The 9,443-nt window shown below is 45.1% G+C and overlaps 1 long non-coding RNA gene across 3 annotated transcripts; it reads right to left on the reverse strand.

The window, feature by feature from the left end:
* Positions 1 to 2,227: 2,227 nt before the first annotated feature.
* Positions 2,228 to 9,443, reverse strand: LOC122387296. Of its 3 annotated transcripts, XR_006257549.1 has the most exons (6): positions 9,138 to 9,155; positions 8,839 to 9,025; positions 6,376 to 6,438; positions 4,424 to 4,480; positions 3,667 to 3,749; positions 2,228 to 2,690 (listed from the first exon to the last, which is right to left on the reverse strand). It is a non-coding gene; the product is annotated as an uncharacterized LOC122387296 (long non-coding RNA). The 3 variants fall into 3 exon arrangements; XR_006257547.1 differs by having other exon boundaries at positions 2,231 to 2,690; positions 8,839 to 9,443; XR_006257548.1 differs by lacking the exon at positions 2,228 to 2,690 and adding an exon at positions 2,753 to 2,855 and having other exon boundaries at positions 8,839 to 9,443.

Consider the following 9,443-nt stretch of genomic DNA (forward strand, 5'->3'; position numbering starts at 1 on the left):
GACCCTAACAGGACGGCACTAGGACGCGGGCCCCTGATCCTGACCGGCTGGCCCCTACGTATTGATGGCTGGTCCCCCTCTGGTATTCTGATCCCCCGGCAGCTCGGATCCTTAACAGTCCGTGCCCCGGTATCACAGACCGACGAGCCCCCGAAAGGCCCGGTACCCCAGAAGCGCTTGGCACTTGGCTCTCGCCTATCGGGCACCTGGCTCCATCCAGGGCTCCCGACAACGCCGGCAGCACAGGCCTTCGAGGACGGGCCCCAGCAGCACAGGTCGATTCCTTTACTAATTTACATTTGACCGATTTAACTGTTTAACCATTATGCATATAGGAGGCGACACTGGTTATGGAGGTATAGTCACGATGAATGACTTTTACCGAACTGATACTGTATAGTTATCCAGATCTGTCAAAGGCAAAGCAAACAGGTGTAATAACATATGTAGACCATCTGGCTGCCCGGGTCCCTGGAAGAACGAGCCACTGCAGGCCTAGTTCCCCGCCAACATGGCCCTTTGAAGGTCAAAGCCCCTCCCCCGAAGACGGGTGGGTCTCTGGTACTTGGGCACTCAACGGCACGGGTCCCCTGATTGGCCGGCTCCCCGAAAGGACCCAGTTCGGGTAACCAGAAGGGTGGGCCCCATGTAGCTAGGACCCCTTTCAGCCCAGGCCTCTAGCAGCACATGGCCCAGAAGCCAGGCGCCCGGTCATCCGGGACCCCTAACCTCGCCTGCAGGTCCTCTTGAGCCACTACTAACTCCTAGAAATACAGGGTCCTTGGTATATCAAGGACCCCCTTCACGTGGTCCCTCACTGTTTGGTCCCAATGGAAAAACGGGTCCCTGGCACGAGCACAGGTGACAGGTCCCCTGGACGCCCTGGCCATAGACAAAAACAGATGTCGATCACGTCCCCTGAATTCCGTCCACTGCCCTAACCTGGAGGTCAAGCCCCCCCCCCCCCAACCTCTGGAGGTCAAGCCCCCCGGACCTCTGGAGGTCAAGCCCCTCCCCTGAAGGTCAAGCCCCCCCTTGGAAATCGTGTCCTTCCTAAGGAAAATCCTGTATCCGCGCCTAGCTCCTTTAACCAGCGCCCCGCTGGGGATCCTGGATTTCTACGCCCTGCTGGGGGGGGGGGGGTTGAACACCCCCATTCTAACTCGGCTCCTGGACCACGTAGTGATACGCGGAAGGCGGCGTTCGAAAGCGCGCCAAAAATAATGAGAAAATCACTTCAGTCACTTTTTGGTCAGGTCAAAGGTCAGGTCAAAGGTCAGGTCACCAGAGGTCATTGAAGTCAAAATTTCGCCGATTTTCAGGTCGAATGTCGACAATTTCCAAAATGCCAAAGCATAACTCGGGAAGCAATAGAGCGCCGCGGAAAAGCGCATTCGATAGCCCTATTAGCGCCATTTCTGAGTAATTCTCTCAGATTTGACCTAGCGTCAACGGTTTTGCCTGCAGGGGGCAAAAACTGCCAAAATAGCCTATTTTTTTTTCGGAAACAGTTTTTCTGTAATAACTTTTGACCCAAGCTTTGCACTAGCTTACTTTTACCGGCATCGTGTTCCTCTCGTCAAGCGCATCGAATGAACCATAATTTGACCTTGGAAGGTCAACTTGAAAATTTGACCTCAGGTCAAGGTCATGACCTGACCGGAAAGGGTCATGTTGCATATCAGTCGATCCGTATCGTCGAGCTGAACACATCTAAGGCGTTTTCATCGCCCTATCATGCTTCTATCAAAAGTTATTCGCGAAAAACTGTTAGATACCATTCGTGACCTGAGATGACCTCAAGGGCATAAACAGGGGTCATGGATACCATTTTAATGCTCAGTGTGTCTAAGTTCCTTGTAATTCAGTGTTCGGTAGTGTTTATAATGGCTTTCGTCCAAAAGAGGCGCCTTTCAATTTTCTCCCATTGACTTATGATGGGGAGGTCGCAAAATTGACCTGACCTTAGGTCACCGATATCAAAATTCCGAGATATACATTTTATACATACTACTGATCTTAGGAATCGCTGAAAGTTTCAAAGCGATGGGTCACTCGGTGTAGCTGTGGCAGACATTGAAACTTTTTATGAGGTGAGGTCACTTCAAGTGATTTGGTGACCTGACCTTGAACGACCTTGGTCTGAAATTTTTACATGTGTAGAATTGATGTATGATAAGGTGTGCCAAAAACGGCGGCGATATTCGCGAAAAACCACAGGGGGGAGGGGTGTTCAAACACCCCCCTTGTACATACACAATCACAAGGCACAAATATAGGTACACAGTACACACACGGCAATTAATGATTTTGGTTTTAGGGGCACCCGACTGCCACATCATTTGGCTCATATGACACGCAATGGGCAGACCAGTCACACGCCCTGGGGAAACCACCCACTGACTTTCGCAGCGTTCAAGAAAACAAAATCGCATCATAAATTGATGTAGAAAGCTCTTATAAAGGATGGAGTCCATCAAAAACCAAACATGGGATAAAGCACAACAAAACAAGCAACGACTGAAAAATTAAACGCTCTTTTAAGTCACAATTGCATGCACCTAAACCCAATAAAAAACACAAGCCGTAGATTTGTTTAGCTAACTGGAATGCATAATGTATGGCTCTTACCGTGGTACTTTTGAAGGATCACAGGATTCAGGTTCTGCGCTGGCTCCCACGTAGGCATCCTTTGGAAAAGGAAAGGATGTCAGAAGGCCAGCTTAACAAAAAAACAAAAAAAAAACAATCAAGTAGAAGTGGATTATCTTTGGAAGCTAGATGGCTTCTTTCTCGCGGCGTCGCACCGTAAATGTTCCATGTCACCGGTATCTCGGGATCTTTAGCCCCATTCCCTGCGAGTGGGGAAAGATTCCGTCATCCTCAGGTTTTCAATGGAATCCTCCATGGCAAGACCCCCAGCACAAATGCAAAACACAACCTTCGGCCCGCGACACCCAAACAAGGCGTCGCCCTTAGGTAGTTGAATTATGTCGCGAGTGTGTGCGTGAAATAAAATAATGTGAGTGAATTATTTCAATTCTAAACCCATAAATTTCGACCAGTTAACATGCTAAAGAATGTCTTTTATTCACTACTGGTTAGGCAGAATGCAGTTTCTGTAGTTTTAAAAGGAACCTAATCAATAAAAATAACTGATTTAACGTAAAAGCATATCAATGTCCTTTTCACAATGACGTTTCCAACGGGTTCAGAGGCCTATTCGGTGATTCCCAAACCAAGGAATGAATGACCCTAGCCATCAGACCGATCAATGAATCGTTTTCTTTTTTAACCCTAGTGCACACAAAGTGTCGAGGCTACCCGCATCGACACAATATACTGCATATGTTGAAACAGGGGCCAAGAAAGACCATGCTATTACTGCGATAACCACCAGGACATTCCAGCAGGATGACGCAACCAAACGCCCACTTTGAACAACCATGGAAAGAACCAGAAGGCCTGGTCCCTTTATCTCAAGAGCCAGCGGTCCCACCGCATTCCCGGGAATAGATACAAGTACATGATACGATGAAGTCTGCACACCAACGGAATTCATGAGAAAATATGCAAAAACAAAATTGTTTGTCCAATCGGTCACTAAGATATTGAAGGTGTCCCACTTCTCCCGCGTCCCAGTTATCCCCACTCTCCAACGCTTACCTGAAACCTTGCCACTTGATGAGGTACATCATGTTGCCGTCTTTCCACTGGTGGGCTAATATTCTTTCCACAAAATAGAGATCCTGAAAAAATCGATTCCGTCAATTACCTTTTCTTCAATTTAGCTTAACTAATTGGTAAGTTCGCCCCCCCCCCCTCCACGTGTTCCTAATGCACTGTTAGCTTTAGTGTTCAGCCTGCAAAAAGAGGCTGATGATAGGTAATAGTGGCGCGTCGTCTTATCGATATCAGCTATATAAAAGAGAAGTTAAAAACTAATCTTTCAAAATCCGAAATTAAATCGTAATTGTTGATGAAACATTTTGCCTTATTTTGCTCAAGGCAACATTTGGCCATCAATCATAACTTGGCCGTTTTATCTGTAACTTGGCTCATTACTAATTGCTTAGATTATAACCGATTAAGAGCAAGTACGCAGGAGAAATTAAACATTACGTTCAATACAATTTTAGCGTCTCTTTAAATTAATACCACAAGAGATAGTCCCGACCAGACACACAAGTAGGTGCAAGTGAGGCGCCATTGCATATTGTGTAGGCGCTACCTGGCTGCTTCCGCGGGACTTATCCCTTTAATAATGCCCTCAGTAAAAGTTGTATCAGCAAACCAGGTTTGACCCACAGTAAACCTTCATGAAATTGTCTGCTAGCTAAGCATTAACAAAATGAGAAACAATTGTGGTGCTTACGAAATATGAATAATGTCTTTCGCATATGGATACTGAACGAACACTTACCTGAACAGTTTTCGCCACTTTCCTCCTTCGTCCAGAAGTAACAGCTGCTGGTCGCTTCTAAAAAAAAAAGAAATATTACCTCACTTCAATTGACACACCATGATTTAAAAAAAAAATAGAAGGGTTATCATGGTAACACGCAATTCATCATTCATAATTCGGGTAGAAAGGAATGATTAATTCATTTACATGCGCCCCCTTAACCTGCGCCCTGCTGGGGGGGGGGGGGGTGTTTGAACACCCCCCTTATGGTTTTTCGCAAATATCTCAAAAACGGCGCTCGTTTTTTGTACGCCTTATCACACATCAATTCTACACATGTTGTGAAAATTTCAGACCAAGGTCATTCAAGGTCAGGTCACCAGGTCACTTGAAGTGACCTCACCTCATAGTTTCAATGTCTGTCATAGCTACACCGAGTGACCGATCGCTTTGAAACTTTCAGAGATTGCTAAGAGCAATAGCATGTACAAAATGCATATTTCAGAATTTTGATATCGATGACCTAAGGTCAGGTCAATTTTGCGACCTCCCCATTATAAGTCAATGGGAGAAAATTGAAATGCGCCTCTTTTGGACGAAAGACATTATAAACACTCCCAAACACTGAATTACAAGTAATTTATACACACTGAACATGAAAATGGTGTCCATGACCCCTGTTTATGCCCTGAGGTCATCTTAGGTCACGAATGGCATCAACAGTTTTTCGCAAATTACTTTTGATAGAGGCATGCTAGAGCGATAAAAACGCCTTAGATGTGTTCAGCTCGACGATACGGATCAACTGATATGCAACATGACACTTTCCGGTCAGGTCATGACCTTGACCTGATGTCAAATTTTCAAGTTGACCTTTCAAGGTCAAGTTATAGTTCATTCGATGCGTCTTGACGAGAGGAACACGATGTCGGTAAAAGTAAGCTCGTACAAGGCTTGGGTAAAAAATCATTGCAGAAAAACTGTTTCCGAAAAAATCGGCTATTTTGCAGTTTTTGCCCCCTGCATGCAAAACCGTTGACGTTAGGTCAAATCTGAGAGAATTATTCAGAAAGGGCGTTAATAGGGCTATCGAATGCGCTTTTCCGCGGCGCTTTACCTCTATTGGTTCCCGAGTTATGCGTTGGCTTCATGGAAATTGTCGACATTCGACCTGGAAATCGGCGAAATTTTGCCTTCAATGACCTCTGGTGACCTGACCTTTGATTTGACCAAAAAATTGACCGTAGTGATTTCGTCATTATTTTTGGCGCTCTTTCGAACGCCGCCTTCCGCGTATCGCTACGTGGCCCAGGAGCCGAGTTAGAAGGGGAGGGGTGTTCAAACACCCCCCCCCCCCAGCAGGGCGTGGAAATCCAGGACCCCCAGCCGGGCGCGGGTTAATGTAACTCACTCACTCACTCACTCACTCATTCACTCCCACTAATCCGCGCCGAGCCGGGAAGGGGCGTCTGGACCAGTCTGGACGGCCAACCCGTATTTTTTCTGAGCTGAGCGGAAAATTACCGTGCGTAGCGCCGCCAAACTTTGCCTACGTTTTCGGCCGTTCCTCTCAACAAAAGTTAGTTTTACTATCCTGTGTTAGTTAGTTTGTTAGTGTTGGTTACCCTGTGATGATCTACTCGCATCACCTTGAATTTAAAAATCAATTTTCTGTCCTTCACATACGTCTCGAAAGGGAAGGGAAATAATTAACAGCTCAAAGAACAATGGGTCTTTTATACGCGCAACGAAGGAGAATGATGGTTAACCCTACTTCCCCATTCCCACTTTAATTTAAGGACATATTTCTAACTTTTGAGGCAGTGAAACTGCCTCTCACGATTCACAGGCACGGCAGAAGTAACTCAATACAGAATGGTTCTTTCGAAATAAATATTACTTTATTTATTTGGATATGGAGATTGTTAAATGCAGACACATAAAACAGATTGGATGACCCCACATCTTACCTTGCGTACATTAGTACCAGACAGCATCTTGGACTATCAAAGTGGCCTGAACATCCAAGCTACCTGAAAAGAAAGCCTGCATGTAAGATAGCTAACAAGTCACCTGGAAAGAAAGCCTGTATGGTGAGATTTTTCTGTAAGCATTTATCTTTCTTTAGCCGCTTTTAGTAACTAAGGCAGAAAGAAGACAATCTGTATGGCCAACGGGCATGCAGCAGGTGACTCATAATTTTTGTTGCCACTGCAATTTTCCAACAACGAATTGAATTAAAAGGTCAAGAAAAATAGACTTTCAAACAAGGTATTAACGGTTCCTAGTACAATGCACTCTAGAGCTGGCCTTTACTCCTCACTTGAAAACCTTACATTGTTGACCTTCTCAACAACACACTTAGGTATATAGGTACCATTATATTTTATGAGGCAACTGGCATTATGCCTTCAATCGCTACATTTAAATGGCTGAGATGTGTGCAATTTGCAGTGTTATACACAAATGATGCTAAAAGGTCAGTTGTATGGTTGAGTACGGCATGTTGGGCAACTTAAAAAATAAAAAAAACTGGGCAAAGGACACCGCTGTATACAGTATACACCCTTAAACCATATTCCGGGCGGGCTCTGAAAGGTAAGATTCCGGGCAGGCAGGGCAGGCTTATCAGCCCCCCGTTATTTCTCGAAAACCACGCATCGACGCAGCAAACGGCGTTTGATAGGTCGGTCAAAGAGCTACAACTTTTAAATAAAAATGCGTCAGGTCAATATTGAGGTCACCAGAGGTCATAAAAATAAAATGTTATTGAAATAGTAACCTAAGTATAGTAGATAAAACTTTTGAATAAAGACATAAAATTGACACCATTGTGCTTCTCTTGTCGAGGCGATTCGAAACAAATACTTGATGACCTTCATTAAGGCCAATTTAAAACTTGACCTCTGGTGGGGGAGAGGTCATGACCCAATAGGGGCGGGGTTGATACGTCACGTTGTATAGCAAACGACGCGTGACTTGGCAAGGCAAGCAGTTTGGTGCCACTTACATGTCTTTAGCGCCAATTTATCATGGTTTATTGACAAGCAACTATTGATGACCTCGCACGAACTCAGATGACCTTTTCCTGTCTCTGTCAGTAAATGATACCTGGATCGTCATAGATGATTCAATATGTCAAAATCCTGAAAGACTTGAGTGGTTTTGACTCGTTTCCACAAAGCGGTGCGCATTTCAAATTTATCCATAGGCTTGTAATGTAAAGATAATGAATCTGACCTGACCTTACCTCAGGTCATAGATATACAAATTCTGAGATATACAAAATGGACATAACGGTAGGTCATTGGGGGACCCACCCATAAGTTAAGGTCATAAGGCCAAAGTGGGTCTTAATTTCATTAAAGGTGACCCATAAGATAACAAAATGCTAAAACTGAGCTGAAAACCATTTGGGATTGAGAGACTCTTCAAGCTTTGGCCTATTGACAATACACTAAGAGGTCATGACCATAAAATGTCTTTGAATGACCTAGTTAGGCGCGGGAACCGGGGGGGCTAGCGGGGGCTGAGCCCCTCCAACTTTTCGGCTGGGGGGCTCATTATGTATTTGAGCCCCCCCCCCTCCTCACAGCTGGAGGAATCAAAATCGGAAATCTACCAACATAATTTCATAGATTCATACAGAGGCACAGGAACCGGGGGAGGGGGCAGTGAGGGAAGCTTGCCCCCACAACTCTGGGGCCGTGGGAGCAGTGCCCCACAACTTTTCATGAGACCAGGAACTATTAGGGCAGCTTGTCCTCCCCAAATTAGGGGTAAAGTTAGAAGGGCTCAGCCCCCGCTAGCCCCCGGTTCCCGCGCCCGGCGCCACTGCCCAAAACCTACACTTATAAACATGGTGTTTTCCCCTAAACTGGATTCAGATTGGGATCCTGAACACAAGTACATACTTCAAACAGGTTAGTGCACAATGTAGGGCAGCCCTGCATTTTGTTGAATTGATCCGGAGCCAGAGTACCTACATCATTAATTGACCCCGAGGCCTGAGATCTTGTAAAGAAATAGCAAGTAGCGGCTAGCCACATTTCAAGGGTAGTCGTAAAGCAGGCGTAACACTTCTTTTAGCAACCAAGGAGAGGTGCTGTAGGTTAGGTTGTAGGTTGTAGGTTTTAGGTGGTAGGTTTTAGGTTTTAGGTTGTAGGTTTTAGGTTGTAGGTTTTAGGTTGTAGGTTTTAGGTTGTAGGTTGTACTGGTTAGGTCAGGTTTGGTTAGGTTTGGTTAGGTCTATTTTGGTTTGGTTTGATTAGAAAGCATCTCTGGGTATAGTGACCATCCGGCCCCGCTCCTTGGTTGCAAAAAGAAGTTGAAGTGTGACGCCTGCAAGTCCGGCCCAAACAATCGCATGGCAAATCGGTACTCTGCAATACCAGTATCCAACAAATAGATGTCTACAAATAATTTCCACTTACCTCACAGACTTCAAAAAGCTCCCAGCACAAAAAAAAACACAAATTAGTACCACCCAAAGCTTTATCTCTTCCAAATCCCAACACTGACACCGCCACGTGGTGAGCCGTGCCGCGCCGATAACACCGCAACAAAAAACAGTGTTGTTGCAACTACACAAAACTTCATCATACTCTAATTCACGGGTTTCTAAGATACATAATATAATTAATTTATTTTTACACTTTTTTAAAAATAAAACAAACGTCTATTTTGATCGCTTCACATTCCACAGACCACACTATAAATCATATCATGTTACGTTTTTGCTGCATGCCCGCGCTAGCCCGCGCTGATCAAGGCGTGCGTTTCCGAGCTTCAACACAGAGCCAGCCGATGGTGGCGCCGTCTGTGGCAGATATTGGAACTACGAACCATCAAATTTTTTAGTTTAGAGATAGATGGCGCCTAAGGTGGACAATTTTTGAGTCCACCGAAACAGACTTGTTCTTTCGGATACGTTTACGTCCAGCTAAAAGGTGTTCTGTGCGTTTATTTTTACGTGGACTTTTTGGGTCCACCAAAACAGAATGTCCACAGTAAATCAGAAAAAAATCTTGAAAAGTCC

The sequence above is a fragment of the Amphibalanus amphitrite genome, unplaced genomic scaffold, assembly GCF_019059575.1.
Source record: "Amphibalanus amphitrite isolate SeventyFive unplaced genomic scaffold, NRLGWU_Aamphi_draft 000280F_arrow, whole genome shotgun sequence".
NCBI classification, from domain to species: domain Eukaryota; kingdom Metazoa; phylum Arthropoda; class Thecostraca; order Balanomorpha; family Balanidae; genus Amphibalanus; species Amphibalanus amphitrite.